Source organism: Castor canadensis, chromosome 1 (assembly GCF_047511655.1).
Source record: "Castor canadensis chromosome 1, mCasCan1.hap1v2, whole genome shotgun sequence".
NCBI classification, from domain to species: Eukaryota; Metazoa; Chordata; class Mammalia; order Rodentia; family Castoridae; genus Castor; species Castor canadensis.
In genome coordinates this window covers 186,503,725-186,516,102 of record NC_133386.1, presented here as the reverse complement: position 1 = coordinate 186,516,102, position 12,378 = coordinate 186,503,725, and the positions used below count along the sequence as shown (strand labels likewise).

Below are 12,378 nucleotides of genomic sequence, written 5' to 3'. Positions count from 1 at the left end.
CTCATGGAAAACATCTCCAGGAAGTATTCATGTTCAAACATTTATTTCTTCAAATATTTGTTTTCATTTGTTTTGTTTTATAATTACCTTGTAAAGTTTTGTGACTATTGTGTTGTATTCTATAGAAGCACAACTTCTATCTAACAAAAATAAACTAAAGAGAATTTTTTAAGATACCAGGACATTAACCCACAAAGAAGACAAAATTAAACTTAATGAATTTCTGGTAGTCACAGCCTAGGAACTATTCCTTCTAAAAATCTTTTTTGCTTAAACCTGGCCAAAAGGGTCTAAAAGCACAGATACCCACCTGAACTGCCTGTTACTCCCCTCCAGTGAGGGACCAAATCAGACCAACAAGGATGGAATATCTTATCCCAGCAATGAGGAAAGACCTACTGGGACGAAGTTTTTTCCATCAATGAATGGCCATTTGAAAATAAGCAAGTTTAAAAGGAAAGTGTTCAGACAAGAGAGGAAATTGTCAGATTCCAAATGGAGTCACTTGTGCCCTGCCAATCACAAAGCAATTAAAGCCAAGAAATTAAAAAGAGTAGTTCACAAGCATGATTACCTGATACCTATGCCTGATTACCTTTCAACTGGACAGGAACTCCCCTTGTTTTCTATCACCCACTTTTTCTATAGCTGCAGGAGAAATCCAGATGCTCCTTATTAAAGCTTATGTTAATGTTTTAACCAAGTTCGTTTCCTTTTGTCTCCAGGCTAGAAAACTACAAATGATACAACTCAAGGGCTAACTCCACAAAACTCTTGTTAAGGGCATTGGTATAGTCTGTGATGAGAAGACTTACAAATTTTTTGTCTCCTATAGGCAACAACCCATTGCAGGACACCTGGGTGTAAGTGGAGTTTATTAAAAGTTAGGAAAGGGAAATACAAAAAGCAGCATGGTGAGGCCCAGGTAAAAACCAGAAGCCCAGAGAGTGTGTTTCCATTCTTCAAGTGCTTTTAAAACCTATGATAACCTATGGGAAGGAAGGAACCAGGTGACTTCCATCCGATAATCAATGAATAGGAAAGGGAATGGGTGGTTCCCCAGCCAAATGAGGGCATGTCATTACCTGGCTGCCTTGACCTTTTTTTTATTATTATTATTATTACTATTCATTTATTCACATGTGCATACATTGCTTGGGTCATTTCTCCCCCTTGAACCCACCCCCACCATCTCCCTTGAGTAAGCAGAAGGAGCTGGGCAGACTCCTGTACACACCTATGTTAATTCTCAGGTGCCCCATTCATGAGGGAGGAAGTTCCCATTCTTTCTAACTATTTGTAATTACAAAGGAGCTCATAGTCATGTAAGGGAGGGGTCCCAAACTTTCCCTAATTCTAGCCAGCCTCACTCTGACTGTGGCTTCTCCTCATTAAAGGCAACTACCACTGATTATGATCTTCAAAGACATACTCCCTTCAAAAGGACTCTCCTGGATCATCCATGGGATGATCCCAATTGTCTTCATCAACAGACAGCAAGGATAAGAGTCTCTTGACCTAGGCTTACACTCCAAATACAGAGAAATTATATTATTTTAGTGTAAACTGAAAGGGCCAGACTGAGACATTAAAGCTAGAAAGCAAAAATGAAATAGAGCATCTAAACTCTCCATCCTATAAGATGTTAAATTACAAAAATAGAGAGACATAAAAGAGTTATCTGCATCTGTTGTAAGACCCCTTGTATGGGTGGAGCAACAAACAGAATGAAAAGCTTGTATGCCAAAGGGAAGTTCTAAAGCATACCTATTGTGGTTGTGTTTTGGGTAGGCTTGGATGACATCTTCCTGTTTTAACTACCATATTTGCCACTTAGATCCATTATCTTAATGAATAGAGATTAGAGTTAGCAAGATGTGACCACCTGTATTCCAGCTGGGAAAGTAAAGACTAAGAGATAAGGATCATCATCTTGAGTCCTTACTCCCATTTCTTTTATGGGGCATAGGAAATGTCTCTCCCCTTTTTTTTTTTTTTTATTTCTCCTCACTTTTTATGTATCTCACTCTTGACAACTGTATGTGTGGAATAGTTTTGTTATTTGTAGCAAATGATGGGATACACCACTTAGATGTGCCTTTCATGGTTGAGGAATTTATTTCCTAAAATGCCAGATATTTTGGCAGCTGACATTTCAAAGCTCATTTCCAGGCTGGAATTGATCTGGCTGAAAGGAATTGTCTGGCCAAGACTATTCCTTCTTCTACTGGGCAACCTATATTATTCATCTACAGTATGGATTTATCCCATTTGCCCATGGGTACACTTTTAAGCTATATAAGCTATCTTAAAGTTAAAACCCACACCTCACTTTAAATTATTTCCTTTCACACAGAAAAAGAGCTTAAGCTGTCACATAGTACTGCTAAAAGGAGCATATATTTTTTTCCTATGTGACAGTAGGATGGATAACACAGATTTATAGCATGTGTTTCTATAAGTTCTTCTTCAGGGCCTCTTTCACATTCTTATTTTTCAAACTGTAGATGAGTGGATTTAGCATGAGGATCACTACTGTATAAAATACAGACACAATCTTATTCTGTTCTATTGAGTAGCTAAATGTAGGCTGCAAGCACATGAAAAGAATTGTCCCAAAGAAGATGGCAACAGCCATGAGGTGGAAGGCACAGATAGAGAAGGCTTTGTCTCTTCCCTCTACTGAAGACACCTTCAGTATGGTAATGAGGATACACAGGCAGGAAGTGAGAATGATCATAACACAGCTGATGACAGTAAAAGTGGAAAGAGCCATGATCACAATGCCATTGATGTGGGTGTCAGAGCAAGAGAGTTTTAGCAGGGGTGGGGTGTCACTGTAGAAATGGATGATCCTGCTGGAACCACAAAAAATAACCTAGAAGTCATCCCTGTGTGGATGGCTGCATTGCCAAAGCCTGCTAGGAATGAAGTAGCCACTAAGAAGGAGCAGATTCTCCCAGACATCAGAACTGGGTATAGTAGGGGATTCCAAATGGCTGCATATCAATCATATGCCATCATGGCCAACAGGAAGTATTCCATTCCCAGGAAGGAGCCAAAGAAGAACTGGGCAGCACACCCATTAAATGAAATGGACTCCTTTTCAGCCATGAGGTTCACCAGCATCTTGGGAGTGACAGAAGAAGAGTAAGAGGCATCAACAAAGGAGAGGCTGCTGAGAAAGAAGTACATGGGGGTGTGGAGACAGTGATCAATCTTAATCAGTACAATCATCCCCAAATTACCCACCATTGTTGCCACATAGATTGACAGAAACAAGGCAAAGAGAGCATCTTGCAGGTCTAGATTGTCTGAGAGTCCTAAAGGGATAAATTCCATCATTGCTGTTTGATTTCTGATCTGAATCTCTCTCATATATCTTGTTCTTTGAGCTAGATTAAGAGAGAAAATGAAACATTACATTTGGTTATGTGAATACATGGTAAAAGATATAAACATATTTTACTGACATAAATAAATTGTAAAAAAAATTTAAAAAGAAAAATGAAAATAATAAATACTATGTGGGACTTAATATCTATCAATGACCTTGAGAACAGTGATTCAGTATTTGTTTACAGCAATGAATTTTGTATTAACTTTTCATTGAATAATCATAAGAACATACTATTAAAATGTTACTGTCATCATTATTTAGGATAAATAAGTTCATTAATAAATTCACATAATCTCTGTATGCAATTTATGGAGAAATATGACACCATTAACTTAGACCACTGAATTTTCCTTCTCAGTGCTAATGGAGTAATTTAAAATATTGAAAGTTAGCCTGATGTGATAGTGTATGCCTCTAATCCCTTCCACTCTGGAGGTGGATGCAGGAGGATTGGGTGTTTGAGGTCAGCCTGTGCAAAGATAACTGTAAGACACTGTCTCAAAACAAAATAAAAACAGAAGGACTGGCCGCATATCGAAAGTAGTGTAGCACTTGCTTGACATGAATTAGGACCTGGTTTCATGCGCTAGTACCACATAAAATGATAAAAGAAATTTAGTAAAATGAATCAACCATGACAAATAAGGAATATAACTGACTCTGTGGGAAGGGCCCTTTAAAACATTATAGCTAGGGAAAAAATAGAGGATACCATCATGCAACCAGCTTTAAATGTAACCCAAATTCCCCAGAGTCAGCATCTATGAACACAAAAATGAGTTCAGTTGAATTTTGAGAATTTTCAGTAATTCACTACAAAAATTAGAGAATCAGATTATAAAAATAAGTAAACATCTCAACAGGACTAGCCAAGGGAGTGAAAACCTCTACAATCAGATTTACAAAATGCTAACAGAACTGATTTAGATAGTAGCTTGTACTAAAGGTACAAATTGTGCATTGTATACCTCAAAAACCTAAAGAAAAATGTTTAATGTTTTCACCATATAAAATAAATGTATAAGTACTTATATATATATAAATATATATACACATATATGAGTATTATTAGAACATTACACAATATAAACGTGTATCAAAATTCACATTGCTACCCCGTGAGATGTACAGTTTCATGTTTTCATGTACGAGTTCAAAAAAATTTAGTAATAATAATAATAACAAAATAATAAAACCAGAAATCCCCAGAGGTAGCAGATGGAATGTTCAGCTGCCTTATTGAATGAGAGGGAAACTTAGCATCATGTAATCTAAATGGAAATGTTCTTTGCAGACAGCAGCAAAGTCAAAGAAGAACAAAAAAAGAAAAAGTAAAACTTAGAAGAGTTGCCCCGCCTAGATCTCCTGAGTAAAAATTTAGAAGCAATGTCTACCAGTGGATTTCTACTTTTTTTGTTCTACTTGGTTCTATTGTTTTACTGGATGGGGATACATTGTGGCATTTATAAATGTTCTTACAATATATCAAATATATCACACTTGAATTCACCCCCCTCCACCATTCTCCTTTATCATACACCCCCCTTCCAATCTCTGGAACAGTTTCAACAGGTATGTTTTCATTTACATACAAGCGTGCACAGTATTTATACTATATTCACCCTCCCATGTCCTTTCCCCACCCAGTACAAACCCCCGTTCTGCCCTCCTGGTCTCTGATTTTGTACTTGAAAAAAAATGATATTTTTGTTTATTTAAGATAGCTACACAGGGAGTTTCCTTGTGACATTTCCATGTATAGCCCAAATTGGTTCATCTTCTCTATCTTTTTATTGTTTTGCTGGGTGGGATACATTGTGGCATTTATAAATGTTCATACAATGTATCAAATATATCTACTTGAGGAGTGAAGAGGACTGGTAAAGATAAACCAATTGTGGTTGCAATACATATATGCATGGAAACAATACAAGGAAACTCCCTGTGTAGCTATCTTTATCTCAAAGTAGCAAAAACACTGTTTCTCTTTTTGTCCTTTATGTTTTTTCTTCTACAAAATAGGAGAACAGGGGGATGGAGGATGAATATGGTGCAAATAACTTATGCACATGTATGTAAATGCAAAAATGATAGCTGTGAAACTGTTCCAGGAATCAGGAGAGAGGGGATGAAACAGCAGTGGATTTCTGCTTTCATTTAACTCAAATCTCTTACCTCAACCATCACTTAGATTGCTTCACAATGTGTTAAATTTTGCTAGGCTAGTTATGAAGAAATGTCTCGGAGAACGAGACAATGTGATAGTCCCTCATAACTCTCAGAAAGAATCCACTGAACACAGTTGGGGGAAGAGTGAGAGATTCTAATTTCAGTCTTATCTACTGATGCTCTGCTCCACTTAGCTTCCAGTGAGACAGAGGTTCAAGATCAAACAACAACCAACCCCACATTTTCAAAGCGTATTGCAGCACTTTCACTGTGTCATTCCACTTCTTATTTTACATGAACTTCAGCACAGACCAGTGAAGGAGGATTATCAAATACTATCTCAAGAGTTTCAAAAGATTATCTTTGTTAGATGATGGTTCAGCAAAGAATACAGGTTTCTCAGCTAATTATGGGTGAATCCCAAGCTACAACATAGGTCTCATGACACCAGAATATTTTTTCTTTTCAACACTGTATTCTTTTCTTTTCTTTATTCATTTATTCATATGTGCATACATTGTTTGGGCCATTTCTCCCCCTTGTCCTCCCATCTTCTCCCTCTCACCCTCACCACCCTTGCTTCCAGGCAAACCTGTTCTGTCCTCTTCTCCAATTTTGTTGATGATAAGACATAAGAAATAATAAGAAAGAAAAAATGTTTTTGCTAGTTGAGATAAGGATAAATACACAGAGAGATTCTTAGCATTGCTTCCAACTGCATTCCTATGGCTGCATTTCACTGGCACAGATGAAGAGAATGGATCATCTTTGTTGGAGGAACCTTGATGTTTGAACTTTAAAAACAGCATCTCTAGGCTGGAGGTGTGTCTGACGCAGAAGACTACCTCCCTAGGAATCACAAACCCCAGTACTGTCAAAAAAAAAATTCTCTACATCTTCAAAAATAAGGAGTGGATCTTTTCTAATTCCCAAACAGGAAGTTTCCCTGAAAGTATAAATAATTTCCAAGAGGAAATTAATCACCTGAATAGATCTATAACACAAAAGGAAATTGAAGCAGCAATAATGAGTCTCCCCAAAAAGAAAAGTCCAGGACCTGATGGATTATCTGCTGAATTTTATCAGACCTTTAAAGAACTGATACCAACCCTCCTTAAACTGTTCCATGAAATAGAAAGGGAAGGAAAACTGCCTAACACATTTTATGAAGCCAGTATCACACTTATCCCAAAACCAGGCAAAGATACCTCCAAAAAGGAGAACTATAAACCAATCTCCTTAATGAACATTGATACAAAAATCCTCAACAAAATAATGGCAAACTGAATTCAGCAACACATCAAAAAGATTATCCACCACCACCAAGTAGTTTTCATCCCAGGAATGCAGGAGTGGTTCAACATACAAAAATCAATAAACGTAATAAACCACATTAACAGAAGAAAAGACAAAAACCACTTGATCATCTCAACAGATGCAGAAAAAGACTTTGATAAGATCCAACACCACTTCATGATAAAAGCTCTAAGAAAACTAGGAATAGAAGGAAAGTTCCTCAACATTATAAAAGCTATATATGACAAACCTACAGCCAGCACTATACTTACGGAGAAAAACTGAAATCATTCCCTCTAAAATCAGGAACCAGACAAGGATGCCCACTATCTCCACTCCTATTCAACATAGTACTGGAATTCCTAGCCAGAGCAATTAGGCAAGAAGAAGGAATAAAAGGAATACAAATAGGTAAAGAAACTGTCAAAACAGCCCTATTTGTAGATGACATGATTCTATACCTTAAAGACCCAAAAAACTCTACTCAGAAGCTTCTAGACATCATCAATAGCTACAGAAAGGTAGCAGGATATAAAATCAAAATAGAAAAATCATTAGCATTTCTATACACTAATAATGAACAAACTGAAAAAGAATATATGAAAACAATTCCATTTACAACAGCCTCAAAAAAAATCAAATACCTAGGTGTAAACCTAACAAAAGATGTGAAAGACCTCTACAAGGAAAACTGTAAACTTCTGAAGAAAGAGATTGAGGAAGACTATAGAAAGTGGAGAGATCTCCCATGCTCATGGATTGGTAGAAACAACATAGTAAAATGTCGATACTCCCAAAAGTAATCTACATGTTTAAAGCAATTCCCATCAAAATTCCAATGACATTCATTAAAGAGATTGAAAAATCTACCATTAAATTCATATGGAAACACAAGAGGCCATGAATATCCAAGGCAATACTCAGTCAAAAGAACAATGCTGGAGGTATCACGATACCTGACTTCAAACTATATTACAAAGCAATAACAATAAAAACAGCATGGTACTGGCACAAAAACAGACATGAAGACCAGTAGAACAGAATAGAGGACCCAGATATGAAGCCACACAACTATAACCAACTTGTCTTTGACAAAGGCACTGAAAATATATGATGGGGAAATAGCAGCCTCTTCAACACAACTGCTGGGAAAACTGGTTAGCAGTCTACAAAAAACTGATACTAGATCCATGTTTATCACCCTATACCAATATTAACTCAAAATGGATCAAGGATCTTAATATCAGACCAGAAACTCTAAAGTTAACACAGGAAAGTGTAGGAAATACTCTGGAGTTAGTAGGTATAGGTAAGAACTTTCCCAAAGGAACCCCAGAAACAGAGCAACTAAGAGACAGCATAGGTGAATGGGACCTCATAAAACTAAAAAGCTTCTGTTCATCAAAAGAAATGGTCTCTAAACTGAAGAGAACACCCACAGAGTGGGAGAAAATATTTGCCAGCTACACATTAGACAAAGGACTGATAACCAGAATATATAGGGACCTTAAAAAACTAAATTCTTCCAAAACTAATGAACCAATAAAGAAATGGGCAAGTGAACTAAACAGAACTTTCTCAAAAGAAGACATTCAAATGGCCAAAAAACACATGAAAAAATGCTCACCATCTCTAGCAATAAAGGAAATGCAAATTAAAACCACACTAAGATTCCACCTCACCCTTGTTAGAATAGCCATCATTAGCAACACCACGAACAACAGGTGTTGGCGAGAATGTGGGGAAAAAGGAACCCTCTTACACCGTTGGTGGGGATGTAAACTAGTACAACCACTCTGGAAAAAAATTTGGAGGCTACTTAAAAAGCTAAACATTGATCTACCATTTGATCTAGCAATATCTCTCTTGGGGATATACCCAAAAGACTGTGACACAGGTTACTCCAGAGATACCTGCACACCCATGTTTATTGCAGCACTCTTCACAATAGCCAAGTTATGGAAACAGCCCAGATGCCCTACCAGTGAAGAATGGATTAAGAAAATGTGGTATCTATACACAATGAAATTCTATGCAGCCATGAAGATGAACAAAATATTATCATTCTCTGGTAAATGGATGGAATTGGAGAACATCATTCTGAGTGAGGTTAGCCTGGCCCAAAAGACCAAAAATTGTATATTCTCCCTCATTTGCAGACATTAGATCAAGGGCAAACACAACAATGGGATTGGACTTTGAGCACATGACAAAAGCGAGAGCACACAAGGGAGGGGTGAGGATAGGTAAGATACCTAAAAAATTAGCTAGCATTTGTTGCCCTCAACACAGAGAAACTAAAGCAGATACCTTAAAAGCAACTGAGGCCAACAGGAAAAGGGGACCAGGAACTAGAGAAAAGGTTAGATCAAAAAGAATTAACTTAGAAGGTAACACACACACAAAGGAAATTAATGTGAGTGAACTCCCTGTATAGCTATCCTTATCTCAACTAGCAAAAACCCTTGTTCCTTCCTATTATTGCTTGTACTCTCTCTTCAACAAAATTAGAGATAAGGGCAAAATAGTTTCTGCCGGGTATTGAGGGGTTTGGGGGGAGAGGGAAGGGATTGGAGTGGGTGGTAAGGGAGGGTGTGAGGGTAGGGGGGAGAAATGACCAGACTTGTATGCACGTATGAATAATAAAACAATAAAAAAAATGTTTTCTTTTAAAAAAATAGTGGAAAGAATATGATGCCTCAGATGTGCTAATCATAAAAAGAAAGCAATGGTGACTAAAAAATTAAGTATCACATTATCCTAAAGATTTCTTAATGGTACCCTATATTTGAAACACTGTTAAGTGTTTCATTGTAATATTTTATTTAAATCCTATAGGAAAAGCAGTTTTATTATTTTTTTCATTTTCTAGAAGGGAAATACAAAGTATAAATGATTTACTTGACAAGAGTCACAATGAAGCTTAAATTTATAATCAATCAATCTAATTCTTATTTCTTAAAATTTGAGATAATTTACAAGGTCCTTGTCACTAGTACATGGAACACTAATAGTGCATTTATTAGAGCTTCATTAATACTCCACAATACAATTAGTTACATTAAAAAGTCTTGCATCTTTTGACAAGAAACTATGATTACAATTTCAGGTTATTGTCTTTCTAAGAACTCACATTTATTAATATGTACTTTGCAAAATACAGTTTGATTTACATCTACTGGTGTGAATGACATGCTTCCAACTCCTCCTCTATTGTGACAAATACATGATGTGCTTCTCTCTGATATTTACCCTAATGCTTTCAAGAGTTTTCACTTGACCTTCTAGTATGGAGATGATTGGTTTTATATATATATATATATATATATGAATATATATATATATGAATATATATATATTCATATATATATATATGAATAAAAATAACGTAAAGAAACCCACAAAAATTGTCAAAACAGAGAAGGGAGGAGGAGGTGTCTTAGAAATAGTACTATACATGGGGTGAATTTGATTGAAATACTTTATATATATGTTGTAGATATCATAGTGAAACCCCTTCACACAATTAATTCTTGAAAAATTTATATAAATATTTGAAATTTCTAAGAGTTTCTGAAAATAACATCAAGATTTTTATAGATATTGCTGATGATTAGAAAGACCCAAGAAGTCATATTATTTGCCACTGCTCATCTTTCTCCTAATGACCTACAAACATATTAGTAATGAAAATGGATGTAATATTTTTTAGCACTCTTCTTAACTAGTGATTTTGGAACTCTATTAGCAAGCAATTGAGGGAATTAACAAAATTGTACATTTTTTCAGGTCAGTAATTTAAATGAGCATAATTCTTCATATCTCTTCCTTATATTTTTTAACTTCTCAGTTCCCCTTTGATTCCTTTGCTCCTGTTATAAGGTACATGAAGAACAAAAAAATCAGCAAAGAAATATAAATCTCTCATCACAGGAAGTAGGCTCTCTAATTGTCCAAGTTTAAGCAGGAAGCATAGTTGGAATGGCCCTAGAGACCATCCATTATAGAGTTAGGAAAACTGAAGCTTCACTACATTAAGCAGAGATTGAAACTGTCCTCTTATTTTTCCTTAAAGATAAATATCCCAATTTATACTATTATTATAAATATCTTTAAAAATACAGAGTCTGTCACTGCAGAGCAGCTATAATACAGTTCACTATTACTTCTTATTACACAGTTATTGGAAAAGGTTCTGGAGTGGGCTTCTAAACTTCTTTTAAGTAGTATGTATTTCTTGTTCTTTGTTCTCTGGGGACTATATCCCTCTTGTCACCTTACTGTAAACCACTTGCTTTTCCCCTCTGAAATTAAGAAAGTTGCTTGTTACCTTCACATTTCTATGCTCTACCCTTGGGATACCTGAGCCCAGTGGTGAATGGATTTTGAGTCCAGTATTCCTAACCGCCATTAAACATGCTTCTACTCTGGGCCCACATTTTGTAACGGAGCTGTGAATGTATGAGTTAGGCCCCCGGATAAGTGTGAGGGAGCTGAGTGGAGGAGACAGAGGGAAATCACAAGAACAAAGCCTGCTCTTTTGACTTGAGACCTTGGCTTTGTACATCACTGATTGCTTCTATGTTTCAATGGGACAGTTTAGGAACAGTTGTGTGCATTTCATTACCCTTGGGAGATCCTTGCAGGGAAAAGACAATCTTGTTAGTTATACCATTCTGCATTTGTTGGGTTTTTTTTGTTGTTGTTAAAACAAAGTCTTATGGGTACAATGCTATGTGCAAAAGCAAATGTTTGTGTAGTGATGTTAATAAATCCATATGATGAATGGTTTAAGATTAAATGCTTGTTTTATAATCTACTGGTAAATCATACTTGTCTGCCTTGGCAAATAAACTTAACTGATGCCTAAGCTTCAGATACTAAGCCATTCTTGCTATGGCCTCTACTCCACCCAACTCTTTTAATACAATGAACCTTGCTGTAACAATAATACAACTAGTAAAATATTTCCCATACATTTTACATAATCTACAGTGGATGTGTTGTGCAAGTATATAAAATCCACCTTGGGATTTTATATAGTTTCTAGCTTGAACCGTCATAAATATAATTTCTAGATAAAAGATAACTAGACTGTTACAGGCATCTAATATGCATTCCCCAAGAAAAATTTGAAAGAAAAACTGGTGAAGTGAGAGGTTTTTTAATCATAAATTAAGGAATTAAAATACAGATACAGTCTGGCTAGATAAATAGAATAAGCCAGAAATGAATTCAATTATTGTACAATGAATATGGAATCACAAATCTGTGGTAAACAAAGGATTGTTCAATAAACAGTGGGAGGAAATTGGTAAAAATGTGAGGCAAATAGTTATATACAATGTTATAAAACTATTCTATAAAATATGACCATAGATAGCCAGTAGGTGAATTTAAGTGCTTGTTTATTCAATTTTGGAAGGAAGAAAAATTATAAAACAACAGCACAACTGATACAATCTTTGCAAATATTAGGATAAATATTCTTTATATGAAGAACTATTAAAAAC

The 12,378-nt window shown here is 35.9% G+C and overlaps 1 pseudogene; it reads right to left on the bottom strand.

Annotated features, from left to right (window-relative positions):
• Positions 1-2,440: 2,440 nt before the first annotated feature.
• Positions 2,441-3,378, bottom strand: LOC109676823 (olfactory receptor 5AP2-like; annotated as a pseudogene).
• Between the last annotated feature and the right edge of the window lie 9,000 nt (positions 3,379-12,378).